General features: G+C 37.0%; 1 protein-coding gene across 5 annotated transcripts in view; it reads right to left on the bottom strand.

The window, feature by feature from the left end:
• Positions 1-12,844, bottom strand: part of LOC121425084 (D(1) dopamine receptor-like) — an 89,631-nt gene that overhangs the window by 22,462 nt on the left and 54,325 nt on the right. For 4 of the 5 annotated variants that reach the window (XR_005971474.1, XM_041621048.1, XM_041621051.1 and 1 more), the window contains one exon: positions 3,671-3,744. The gene's annotated coding sequence lies outside the window, so the exon portion shown is untranslated. Of the gene's footprint in view, positions 1-2,755; positions 3,745-12,844 lie in introns of those variants that run through there. The other variant, XR_005971473.1, reaches the window with a different exon arrangement.

Below are 12,844 nucleotides of genomic sequence, written 5' to 3'. Positions count from 1 at the left end.
TAAGGAAAAGAAAAGGAGAAAAAGGGGGAAAGAGGAAAATAGACATAAAGAGGGGCAGAAGTAGATACATATATGGAAGAAAAGGAGAGTGAATGGTTGACATAAATAGGGAGAGGGAGAGAGACAGGGAAGTTCTAGAGGGGAAGGGGTTAGGACGTACAGGAGTCTTTTGAACAGAGAAACGGACAACATCAAAGAAAAATGGACAATGTTCAAGGTTTACATAAAGTAGCGCTTCCTGAAAATATTTATTAATGACAAAAAGGGATACTGAACATTTTCGCCCCCCCCCCTGTGAAAAAAAGAAGCCCGGCAAAAAAATTTCAAATCATTGGTCGGAGTACAGGTTCATCACACTTATTCAAAACCCATTACACAAGAAGCAAATAGGAGCAAAAACTAGCCACCGATGATTATCATTTTCTAACCTTTCATATAAGACTCCTTTCCGATGATGGCCTTCATATTGAGGTTTTCCTCTGGAGAGGGAGAGAATGAATTTGTCTAGATTCCAACGAATACTGTCTAAGTGGCTTGCAAGCCATGCGAGACAACAGGAAAGAAAGTGATTTTTTTTTCATAAGTCTAGGGTAGAAGACACCCCCCCCCCTCCCCCGAAACCAAAGTTTTAGGGTTGACAGGGGGATACAGCATACTCCCGCAGCCTTCCGTGGGAGCATTACCAAAAAATGTCACGGATGAAGGAGGAAAAATTGTGGAGAGCACCACCAACTGAGGGCATGTTTACAACAAGCATTTCCCCAAATCATAATCACCCTAAATCCTCGTCTGACAATGTACAACGGACCCCGACCCTCGAGAGAAGAACCCAACTGAACCTGACCTTGGAGATGTGCTCTATATTCGAGTGATTCAAATAATGACGAGTGTTCCACTTTTGACGACATATCCATATGCGCCTTAATTCATTGCCAATTTGAGGAAGGGCAACCTTGGTTGATGGAAATTATCTGGAAGCATTTCAGAGCTTAGATTGATATGGCAGACCAATAAAGATGTTGGAATAACGGATACATACTGAATGTTGGAGGATGGTACATCCATGGTTGGAAAATGGTTAATGTAAGGAAGGAAATAAGATTTAGCCTTTAAGGGACAGGCTTGTAAAAGTGGTCCATTCCCCTTTTCAAAAATGCATTGATAACAATAAAACGGTGTGCATTCTTTTTTTCCTTTCCTTTCCGTTCCTGTAACAGTTTTAAAAATATCCACCGCAAAACATGATTTGAAATAAGTTATCCAAACATTTATCTATCCGAGATACAGAGATAAGAGAGAGAGAGACGGAGAAAGTAAATTAGTGAGGGGGAGATGGAGAAAAAATAGACATGGTAGAATAAGAGGAATAAGAGGAAGATAAAGAAAAGGAAAGGGAAGGAGGCGGAAAAGAAAGAGAAGGAGAGGAAGAAGACGAAGAAGAAGAGGAGGAAAAGGAAGAAGAAGAAAGAAGAAGAGGAACAAGGATTGGATGAAAGTTTCTTTTTACTAAACTAATTTTTGAGAAAATTGAAAGTTTTTTCCTCTTTAGATGGAACCGGGTTAGTCGATTAAGAAAACCTGAGCCTTTCTTGTCATTTCTTTTCAAAGGAGGCTGGAACAAGGCATTGATTTCAGATCGATGCTTATCCATGTACTACAAAGTTTGACCCGGAAAGTCTTGATACATACGCTTGCATTATCTACAATCATTTTTTTCCGACGTAGTCCCATCTGACCGGCAAAATTGGAACCCATCTTCTTCGGAAATCACAAGAGATTATCACATTTCCTCTCTCGCTGTAGTCCGTTCTGCAACTGACATGACTGGCAAAATCATCAGCTTTTTGTTGGCACTTCAGAACCAAAATAGGAGTTAGGATTGCAAAGCTCGATGGGTTGGGGCAAGGCTGAATGAAAGTCTTTTGAATATAGAAATAAGAAACAGAACGCAATATCTATGCTAACAAAACATGAGCGTTGGTGACATTAAGTATGCAACAAAGCATCGATCAGAATTTTTCGGGGGTATTCTTTTGCGCCAGTCCGACGCCATCCCCTAAAATGCCCATTACATATGAAAACAAAAATCATGCAATGTCCGATCGTCGTGCTTGCACATTTTATTGCAAAGAGGTTTGTTTACCGTAATAAGTTTCAGATTAGTCGAAAATTGAATCAAATCAAATCAATTTCGGACTGATACACAGGATTGAATAGGAAATGTTCTGCTATCTTCCGGAGACAACAACGACCTTTGGTGGCATTACGGTGAATTCCCACAAAACAGTTTGCTCATTATTGTGATGTTGTTAATGATGGATTTAATGTTGACATTTATCATCGTCATTATTATCACCATCATTATTATCATCATCGTTGCTGAAATCGTTGTCCTTCCTGTTATTCGAGTTGGAATTATTCCTCTAGGGATATATTTCTATTCCGCAAATACTCTGATGTGATGAACTCGACACCCTAATGACTATATATATAGGAATGATATAAATTGTACAATGGGTGGGGGGGTTCACGACCATGAGAAATAAAATAAAAGAGTGAAAGGTGAAATATGTTTCCTGTGTTTTTCTGTATATCTTGTCAAAATTAATTACAAAAATGGGGTTTCTTGAAGAAAAGAAAAAAGAAATTCGCTAGCTCGCTTTTCTCGCATTTTTTAAATATACATTTCGCCACCTTCAAATTCATTTTTTTTGCTATTTAAGCCACTGCTTAGTTGGATCACCCAACCCCCCCCCAAAAAAAAGGAACAGAATCCCATTTCTGCCATATCTCTTCCTTATGCAATATCGAACCTTTCCCTTTCATCATTTTGCATTTGACCACATTCCTTACCTATAATCCTAATATCCCAATAGATCCCATTTTCTCGATTCCCACTCATCAGCGAGTCGGCATCTCTTCTCATCTCGGAATCGCCTCGCGACCAATTTCCGAACAACCTGTTGCCTCAGGAGCCATAATGACATTCAGAAGGCGCCATCCCGGTGCGAAAGCAAAGGCAGGATGATAACATTTTGGGAGTGTGAAGTTACTGCACTGCTCACATAGCTGAATCTAGCAATGGACTCTACATGGTATTACTATATATGTTCAAGACCGGTGGACGGAAAACAAATTACAGCTATGACCGGTTTTATGAAAGAGAAGAGTACTCGTGACAATATTGAAACGATTCATGCTGCGAGCGAAACAGGTTAGGAATGAAAGATGTACCAAAACTGATCTGCTTTCAGCCGTTTATCAAATGACTGGTTTCCGATGATGTCGAGAAATATAACAGAGTTGTTCTTCACTCCGGTCTCACGTAAGCGGGTTTTGACATGCCACTGAATGATAATTGTCAAATATATGAATCTACTTCCAAGCAAACCTTTGATAATAGACCCATTTTCAAATTGTATTGAGAAGTGTTTTTTTTTTCTTTTGATAAAACTTGAAAAATATTGTGTAATTTTGTCGAATTAAATTGCAATTTCAATCGTCGGTTACACAATTAGTTTTGTATTGAAATGTTAGAGAAATGTTTCGTAATAAATTACAAGAAAAATGCAGCTTCCTGCAAAATTGGTCGAGCGTTCAACAAACGGACACTGTTTGAGAACATGAGTTCAATCAAAATCATTACTCAATTAGTTAGTGTTTTACTTACTATTTAAGAAGGTTCAACTTGATCACGCGTTTTCCGATGCTCCGTCGAATATTCCGAACACGCAAATCACGGTCCTGCAAAATATAACAGAAGGATGGGGTTAAATGGAAGAGCTATAATAACATTATCACGTGGTGACTTCTAAAATGATTTCTCAAGCACATAATGCAAACGTTTATAAATAATGATGGATGAATGCTTTAACTGTAATGTTTCTTCACCAAAGACCGTTTCTACAAATATGATATTTATGAAAGGGTATCGGAAAATATCAATTTGATTCTTCAGTACATTACTCCAGGTATTTTAGCGAGAATAATGGCCCCTCAAATGCAGCAAATGCAAGTTTGTTTCATCAAAACATATAATCATCCATAGTGTTTTAATTAAAAACAACAACAACAGAGTTAAGATAAGCGAAGACATTCATCATGTAAAGGCAAAAGCAAAAACAAAATGCGTGTAGTACGAATCAAGGTACGAATGTCCAAACCTTTTTTTTACCATAAAAGTATGTTTTTCTGTAATATGCATTATCCGTACATCGAACAATTACGGCAAAATGGCAACAGTTTTATGTCCCAACAAAGGTCCTCAAAATATTGAACTCGATCACATAGTTCACGAAAGTCAGACAAATTTGAGGGCAGTGTATCGAATTCCGAAAGCCATTTTCACCCCAAAATCCACTGCGGTGTCGTCGAAGAGAAAGCAACAGGGGGAAAAAGTGCAAAATGTCTCGTCATACAAACTGAGATAACAAACGCTGTCTGAAATCGGAGATGGTAGAGACAAGATATAAAAGAATTCGATTAAATTTCTGCGATAAAAATAGGTCAGCTGGTTAAATTGAACTACATTCCTCTATGTTGAAGCGTTTTGTTTCTGGGCTTTTGGCGGAACGTGAGAGGCATGTTTTCCCTCATGATGAGCTGTGTCCCGATATTCTTTTAGTCGTTTCCTGAAAAGCTGTGCGCCATGATGAAATTACTTCCATATTCTGAACTATATGGAGAGGGGAATTAGTGAACGTTTCTGAAAGGTGTTTAGATAATAAAGACTAGACTGAGGTATTAGCTGAACAATACAATAATAAAACTTAACAGTTTGTATAAGCGTTCGCTTTTACGGCTTATTTCAAACTGTACATGTAATGGTTGTGTACTTTTTTTTCTAAGCATGTTAAAACCTGTTCATGTTTTTTTCGTACCCTAGAATACATATACAATGTTTAATAATCATTACTGACCATCATTGTGCCATGTATTTGCCCGATACGACGCACAACGCAAGTACGATGCAAAATCTCGATATAATTTGTATTCATGTATCTGGAATTATAAAAACAATAAATGCCTGCCTTCGTCGAGGCAATTTTGAGGCAATCATAGATATTGGAAGATTGATTACATGTGCTACAAACGGCAAAATCTTGATTATTTCTTTTCTTTTCCGTGCTATTTAATTCATCACCGCTGGAAATGCGATCAGAATATTGAAATCGACGGGTCAGAACTGATTTTGAACATCCGGAAAATTCATCGCACGTACAAATTGAATTGGAAATAATTAAGTTAACATAATTGTCATAAGACATGCTGTAATTTCAATTCATAGATAATGTAGGTTGATTCATGAGAATTTAATTGCATGTGTGTTTTGCTAGGTAGGTTCTTATGTTTAATTCAAGTATGTGGAAAAACGTCATGTTTCAATGAGTTCAATTGAGTGAGAATGTAAGGAGAATAAAAACGCACAGTTTATATGAGTTACTTTCAGATCTACGGTAGATTACAATGGCAAGGGCCGCGGAACGGTTTTGAAAGCTGAATCAGATCCTCATTTCTACGTTTTTGTATGGTAAGGGGTCCTAAAGCTGCGCGGGTCCCAAAGCTACGCACCACTCATCGCGCATGCAGTTTTCAATGGCAAATGCGCACTCTGTGTGTGGAACTGTGACTGCAGAGTGATGAACAATTCCTATTATTTTTTTTCTACAGAGGCTGCAGTAAATCTCTAAATGCAGAGAAAACCAACAACTGTTAGGAAGTTTGGAGTAATATTCGCTTTAATTTTATTTTATCCTATAATAATTTGAATATATTTTAGAAATTGAGGCACAGGAAATACTATTTTTTGCATGATAAATCGAGTGCGTAGCTTTAGGACCCCTTCTACATCGGGCGGCGAAATCAAGAGGTGTTCGAAAAACACGACGGGATTTTCGTATTAGTGAGTTTTGTGATATTTTCTACTTGGCTAATGATCTTTAGAATGTTTGCCACAAATTAGTGAAATATAATTTGTTGAAATATCAAAATTGGGACAGTTTTTATTGTTTGAAAACAAAGTGCGTAGCTTTAGGTCCCCCCATCATACACGATTTTTGAAAACCGCGGCCCCTGAATAGAATGTGTGTGTGTGCAAGAGAGTGTTTGTGCGCGCAAGAGAGTGGGTGTGTGCGCAAGAGAGTGAGTGTGTGCGCGCAAGAGAGTGAGTGTGTGCGCAAGGGAATGAGTGTGTGCACAAGAGAGCGAGTGAGAGGGGTGGGAGGGGGGCACACAACTGCCCAAGCATGGCAATTGATGAAGGCAGAGAAAGACATTGGGAATAAGAGGTGGACCCGAATAAAGAGACGGAAAGGGAGGGGCTGAGGGAGGGAAACACACACAAATAGAAAATGGAACAAAGGGAGAAAGGCAGAAAGAAAGCGAGGGAAGTGATGGAAGGACCCATAGCGGTATAACAAACAAAAACACTGGTGAATAGCCAAACGTTAATTAATCTGCGTGATATGGTAGGTATGGGGACTGTGTTCAGTTAGAATTTTCGACTGATCGTCAAGTTTTTTTGTCTGCATCAAGGTAATCAAAGGGAACTGACAGCACATCGACGGGGCGTCCACGGTGGATCTGATTAGAATGATATCGACAACGATGAAGGCATTGATCATGACTTCATGACGAGAGGTGAATAACCATACGAGTGGGGATAGTGTACTTGTAGGTAAACAACAAGAACATTGATTCATATTGTCTCGTAGAAGTCTTGTTTGTATTCCAAAAAAGTGTTGCCAGTCTTTGGATGTCTTATTTGCTCCTCATTTTCTGCTTCATTATCTGCTTCACACCTGCTTGCGAATATGATTATTAATGACGTCTTCTACACTGGGTAGCTCAAGATAGAGGCCGCACAATCCCATAAAGAATATGCTGCAAACCATTCCAACGAATTTTGAAGATCGCTATCTTGCATTGGTGCGAAATACGAATACTTTTGTAAATAATTATTATTTGGTCTTATTCAGTATTAAATTTATCATTTTGATGCATACCAATGCATGTCATGAGGAAACCTCTTAAGATGTCACAACATGCTACAATGAGCGTCAATCTGTTCGGAACCATAAATGTAGATCTTTGATAAAAATGTTTCTGTGTATTTTAATCAAAGCAAGATTGCGCGTGGCGCCGCCCGACCTTAAGTACACCCTTGACGAGAGAAAAGGTTAAAGGAAATTTGTCGTGTCGAGTTTGTCACCTTATCAACAGAATCGCAGAAAAGAGAACCAAAGCAACAACAAGAGTCGTCGTAAAAGGGGATATACTCGTCGAGCGGCCTTCAATCCACTTTCTCAAATCATTCCACATTCGGAATGTCCGTTCCCACTATCTTTCTAAAAAACAAGGGATGGTTTTGATCGAATTCTTTTAGTGAACCAGTGGTGGATTCGAAGTACTTGGTCCCGACACATATTTAGTATCATCTACGGGACAGTAAATAATGGAATGATTTTGTTTTCAGGTTCTGTATCCAATGAGAAGAACGAATATACGTACACTGAAAGAAATGAAGTGCTAATGTAGCACTTTCAGTGCTAGTGTAGCACTTACAGTGCTTGCATAGTGACTGCACTACGAGTGCTGATTTTCTAGTTCAAATTTAAACTAGAAAATCAGCACTCGTAGCGCAGTCACTATAGAAGCCCTGTAAGTGATATATTAGCGCTTCATTTTTTACAGTGTAACCATAAATTATGATATTGGATGAAGAAAATGACGTCGGCCCTGTGAAGGCATCAAACAATTCACAATGAAAGCAGAAGAATTGCAAAATGAGGAGTAGACTCGCGGTAGGCATTAAGCATGCTTAATTCAATATGTAAGTACAACATCAGATCAGTACTCCACAGTAGTGCAGTCACTAATCAGGCTCTTTATTAAGTGCTATATCTATAATAAACCAAAAACAACATTCGAATATTATCCTGTCCCCCTTTGTAAAGATTTTTGGTATTCAAGGAGATAATTTTCTAACATTCATTTTCCTACATGTATGCAAGTGCTGCTCTGTTTAATCATGTAAATAGCTTGTTGATTTGTTTGATTTGTACTGTGATTTATTTTTTTGATCAATGAAGATTAAAAGTGAAAAAAGCTCTTCAAGTGCTAAATTAGCACTACATTTTGAGGACTTTAACAGACTTTTATCGTTATTTTATGCCAAGATGACAAAGCCTGTTGAGCATTCCACAAAAATTAATGTCGCGCCTCTCTCATTAATGGTTCCAACAACACAGTGATTGCCTTGTTTTGATCAATGAAATGCAGGAGACAAATTTGTTGAAAACATGCGAGGTACAAACAAGCAATCTGGTGACATTTTCTACGAAACATCAATCTCAGCAACGTTCACGTATTGCGTCAATGTAATTATCGATTTCACCCCAAGTCGTGTGTGAGACAGAAATATTGCGTCTATCTACCGACAACCAGGATCCACCAGCACGCCGACGACAAACCGATTGACGGTTACTCGCTCACAGGTAACTGCAACATGCGATCTTCAGTTCGATCTATTGCACAATCAGCCCCGTGAAGTGACCTGGGTCGAGTTCAATGCACAGGATGAATCCCACAATACCATGGTGTTTAATTGCGTAGGGTGCCTTTTTCATGCTTCATTCAAATAGAAGATAAATCGCAACGGTTTAAGTCAATTAATAAAAGAGGGGGAGGGGGAGGAATGTCCAAGATGAAAAATAACATTTATGAAATGTTAGTGAATATATATCAAGAAGAATACTTCAAATGTTAATATCTACTTACATTAAACCTAAATTACACGACGCCAATGTAAACAAAGAGAAAATTCCTGCTAGATAACAAAATTATGTTGAGAAAGGAACCCTGATGAAAAATTGAATTGAAAACGGAAATGATCAGAACGAACAAAAGCAATATCAGATATATTTCCTGCCAATTGACGCATCTCCTTCATATATATTTTCTTTCATGGCAAACAGGTCTGTGATTGACCACACACACTCATCATCTTTAAGGGCCACTTAAATCTGCTTAGACATCATAAACACACAGTATTATTTCACGCAGTGAGTCATACGAATATTGTGGCTTTTTGCCATAATTTTCCTCGGGCATATACCTCCCGTGCCCCTCCTTTGATTTTTATTCTCCAATAAATATTGTAACAGTGTCCAGATTATTATTGGGTCAAGATATTCCTGGATGATTCGATTTTACTTAACCGAATCATTTAGGTGAACAAATAATCTGCCTGTTTAAATCCCATGGGGTCACGTGACCTTTTCTTCTAATGGTCCTCTGATGTAGCTTCTGATCTCCCTGCATAACGCATAAATAAATTAGCTTTTCCCTGATGCGTTATACGATCCTTCTTCGTCTTCTTCTTTTGTCTTTTTCTTATATCCTTCTTCTTTCCTTTCTCCTCTCCTTTATCTCAATTTTCTACTTCAACTTGCACTTTTCTTGTTTTCTCTGTTTTATTCTTTATCTTCTCCTTCTTCTTTGCTTATTCTTGTTCTCGTCTTTTTTCCCTTCTTCCTCATCTTATTCCCGTTTTAATTGTCCTTATTTTATCGTTATAACAAATAATATTGTCCTTAATGTCTTGTATTTCTTTATGACGTTTATACAGCGTTTATTGCTTTAAATTTCAAAGTCACGTTCACTGTTGCCAATTATCAATATCTGTATCCTGTCCTAAAAAATATTGTCTATTTTAGTAATCTATCCTTTTCATGCCTGCTTCTATAATAGTACCCATTATACCCATCCCATCTCTCTGTGTGATATGAAGTATATTTGCGTTTTTAAACACAATAAACACATGTCAATCACAAACGTCACGCTAAGTTGGAATTTCAAGCTACATATGATTTTGTTTGCACAGTTTCGCCAAGGAAAATGCCTTCATTTTGTCCAAACGACAAACAGTGATATAAGTACACAAAAGCCGATAGCTTTCTTTATGAATAAGGGTATATATTTCAGTGTCATATTTTGCAGACCGCTTACATTGCGTGACGTCAAAAAGGCACAGTTGAATTCTTAGATCAACGGGTAATATGTCCACTTATAAAATGAAAACCAATTAAACTGACATGCTATTTCATTTTAACGCATATGATGAAAATATATATTAGCGGTAAAATCTACATGGTTCACATTTTGAGAGGGTAACAATTTATGAAAACAAACAACCCGAAACTTGATATTATGATTACGATGTGCTCGCAAGTTAATTAATTGCATTCATCATATTATTAAGAAATTCATGAAACGACAACTAATGGCCTGAGTTCAAGTAATTTTCAAGCTTTAATGGAGCATGAAAGGACAGACTTAGTTATTTATATCACAATATACAAACATTTGAGAACAATAATGTTCAATATCATAAGGACATCTTTACAAATACGAATACATGTACATTTTGATAATAAAGTGATAAACAGATTACTGGTTAATGATAATGAATAAAATGCTGCTTTTAATCAGTTTTAATGTGAATGAGAAGGAATTAGAAAAAAATGATTTTTTTTTCCATATTTGAAATGAAAAAAAAATGGCTTGAGTACACTAATGATGGTAAATATAGTAAATAGTACTTATACAGTACCTCTTATATTTATTGTTTTTGTATTCCGATTAAATTCAAAATGATATTAAACAATTATATTAAGGTCGGAGCCTTACTACCACCAGACATTTGTGTAGAAGATCGCATAAAAAAACGTTGTTAAAATTCTGATTATTCGTTCAGGAAGTTGGGAGTAACTCCCACTTGGTCAATGGTGCAATTATGTATGTACATGCAAGAAAGAAAAAAATGAGTGTGTATAATGTTTCCAAATTATGACATCAATTTGCAGACTTCCCTAAAGGTGTTTAAAACACATTGTTCCTTATCCGTAGATAATGGAACAAATTATACGCAACCTTTTTGCGACCCTGCAACCCATCCACCTTATGTCAGATTCACGATGATTTCAATTCTCCCAATCCACTGTCTTGCCTTTCCTTCTCCATGTTTTTATATCCCCCCCTTGCTTTTTCCGTAAAACACCAAATGACCCGAGGGCAAGCACTTACTTGTGGCCGAGTACATGTATTCACCGCAGTATTCATCTCCAACCCCGGGGCCAGACCGGGTACTTTACCTGTCACCATCGCTATATTTACACCACCGTACTTTTTTCTTTCTTTCCGTTCAACCCCATTATTTCCTCTTCAATTCTATTTTCTGTTCATCCAAGCCACCATAATTTTACAATTGCCATCTCAGCCCCATAAAAATAAGGTCACTCCCCCACGCATGTGCAATGTTTTTGACAGATATCATTTAGTACATTGTGCTTATTACGTAAACTAGAAAAGGGTTATAAAAACAATATCTACATTAAAACTATGTTCATAATTGTGACTGAGTCTTTCTTATACATGTACATGCAGCAAAATATCACAGGCTAAATGGCCTTAACATTAAAAACTTAATTCTTTTCTTTTATCATTGCGAAAAATTACACAACCCACAACACTCTCGATGTTTTTATTGAGACTCTAAATATGCTTGAAATTATTTTTATTCCCAGTGTCCACCATGAAAACGTGTACAGACAAAAAACCACATGTTAAAATTATGAAATGAGAATAATTTGATCCCAGTTTCATTAAATCACATCTTCAATAAATTAGTACTCGTTGACACCAAAGAAACAGTCCCAAAATGGAATACTTTCTCCTTCTTGAAATAATTCACACTCCTTAACATATGCATCATAATTGGGATTCGATCTACCGAAGATTGTAAAATGGCGCCTTCGCAACAAGAAAGTCTGGTTTCCAAGACTAAAATGCACTTAATGGAATCTGATTGAGACAAACAACGAGTGTGTCAAAATTAATCTTTTCCAGGGCAGTTTGGAAGAAAGAAAAGAAAACCATCGAAGACAGTGCTGCACCATGTATGGATTATTCGAGGAATGGACGCTACTTGTCACTGTCAGTCAAACGTAGTCTGAAAGCACAGGCCTCTTTCTCTATGCTCCGACAGATATTTTCATATTCAAAGAAAGCCAATATATTAGGCTCGTCGTTGCAGCTATCACTTTTTCAGAAGCCAGAATAATGAGACAAGTACAGTAGATATAGGAATCGTCTTGGTCTTTACTTAAAGTTATAATATTATATTGTCTACCAAAGTCTGTTTACGGAGACTAATTCTACCTGTCAATAAGTTGAAAGCGAAGGTGCTTTGAAAAATCCTTTTGGCATGTACACTTCCTGACTTCCCTTGTCATATGTGAGCTACCGATTATTATCACCTTTTCCATTATCCTTCGTAGATGTTTGAGAAAGTGCATTTTACGACTTGTTAGTTTTTTAACGCTTTTCTTTTTGTTTCATTTTGAGTTGTTGTTTTTTCAGACATTTTTTCGAATAGTTTCATCTTTAAATGATTTCTTTTCTTTTGAAATGTTATTCCCGTGTTTGTACAAGTCGACCCACCTTAGCTTCATTCTATATATCCTGCTGACAGCTATGTTAACATCACTTTTATTATTTTTCCCGTAATTGTAAAAACTACGACATCACTTTCAACATTCAGACCACGATATGAGCCGTCGCAAAAATATAGCTTTTCTCGTGGTCTCTGCCAGTGCATGGGTTTTTATCAAAATGATTCTTTATTAATTCATTCATTTACTTATTCATCTAGTTATTTCATTTTTATTTATTTATCATTTATTCATTCATTAATTTATTCATTTTCATATATATAAATATATATTGGGGGGGGGGGTAATAAGACCAAAGACTTCCAAAACAAAACGCACCATTACGTAAACTT

This window comes from Lytechinus variegatus, chromosome 12 (assembly GCF_018143015.1).
Source record: "Lytechinus variegatus isolate NC3 chromosome 12, Lvar_3.0, whole genome shotgun sequence".
NCBI classification, from domain to species: domain Eukaryota; kingdom Metazoa; phylum Echinodermata; class Echinoidea; order Temnopleuroida; family Toxopneustidae; genus Lytechinus; species Lytechinus variegatus.
The sequence above is the reverse complement of the archived record's forward strand: the minus strand, read 5'-3'. Positions and strand labels throughout refer to the sequence as shown.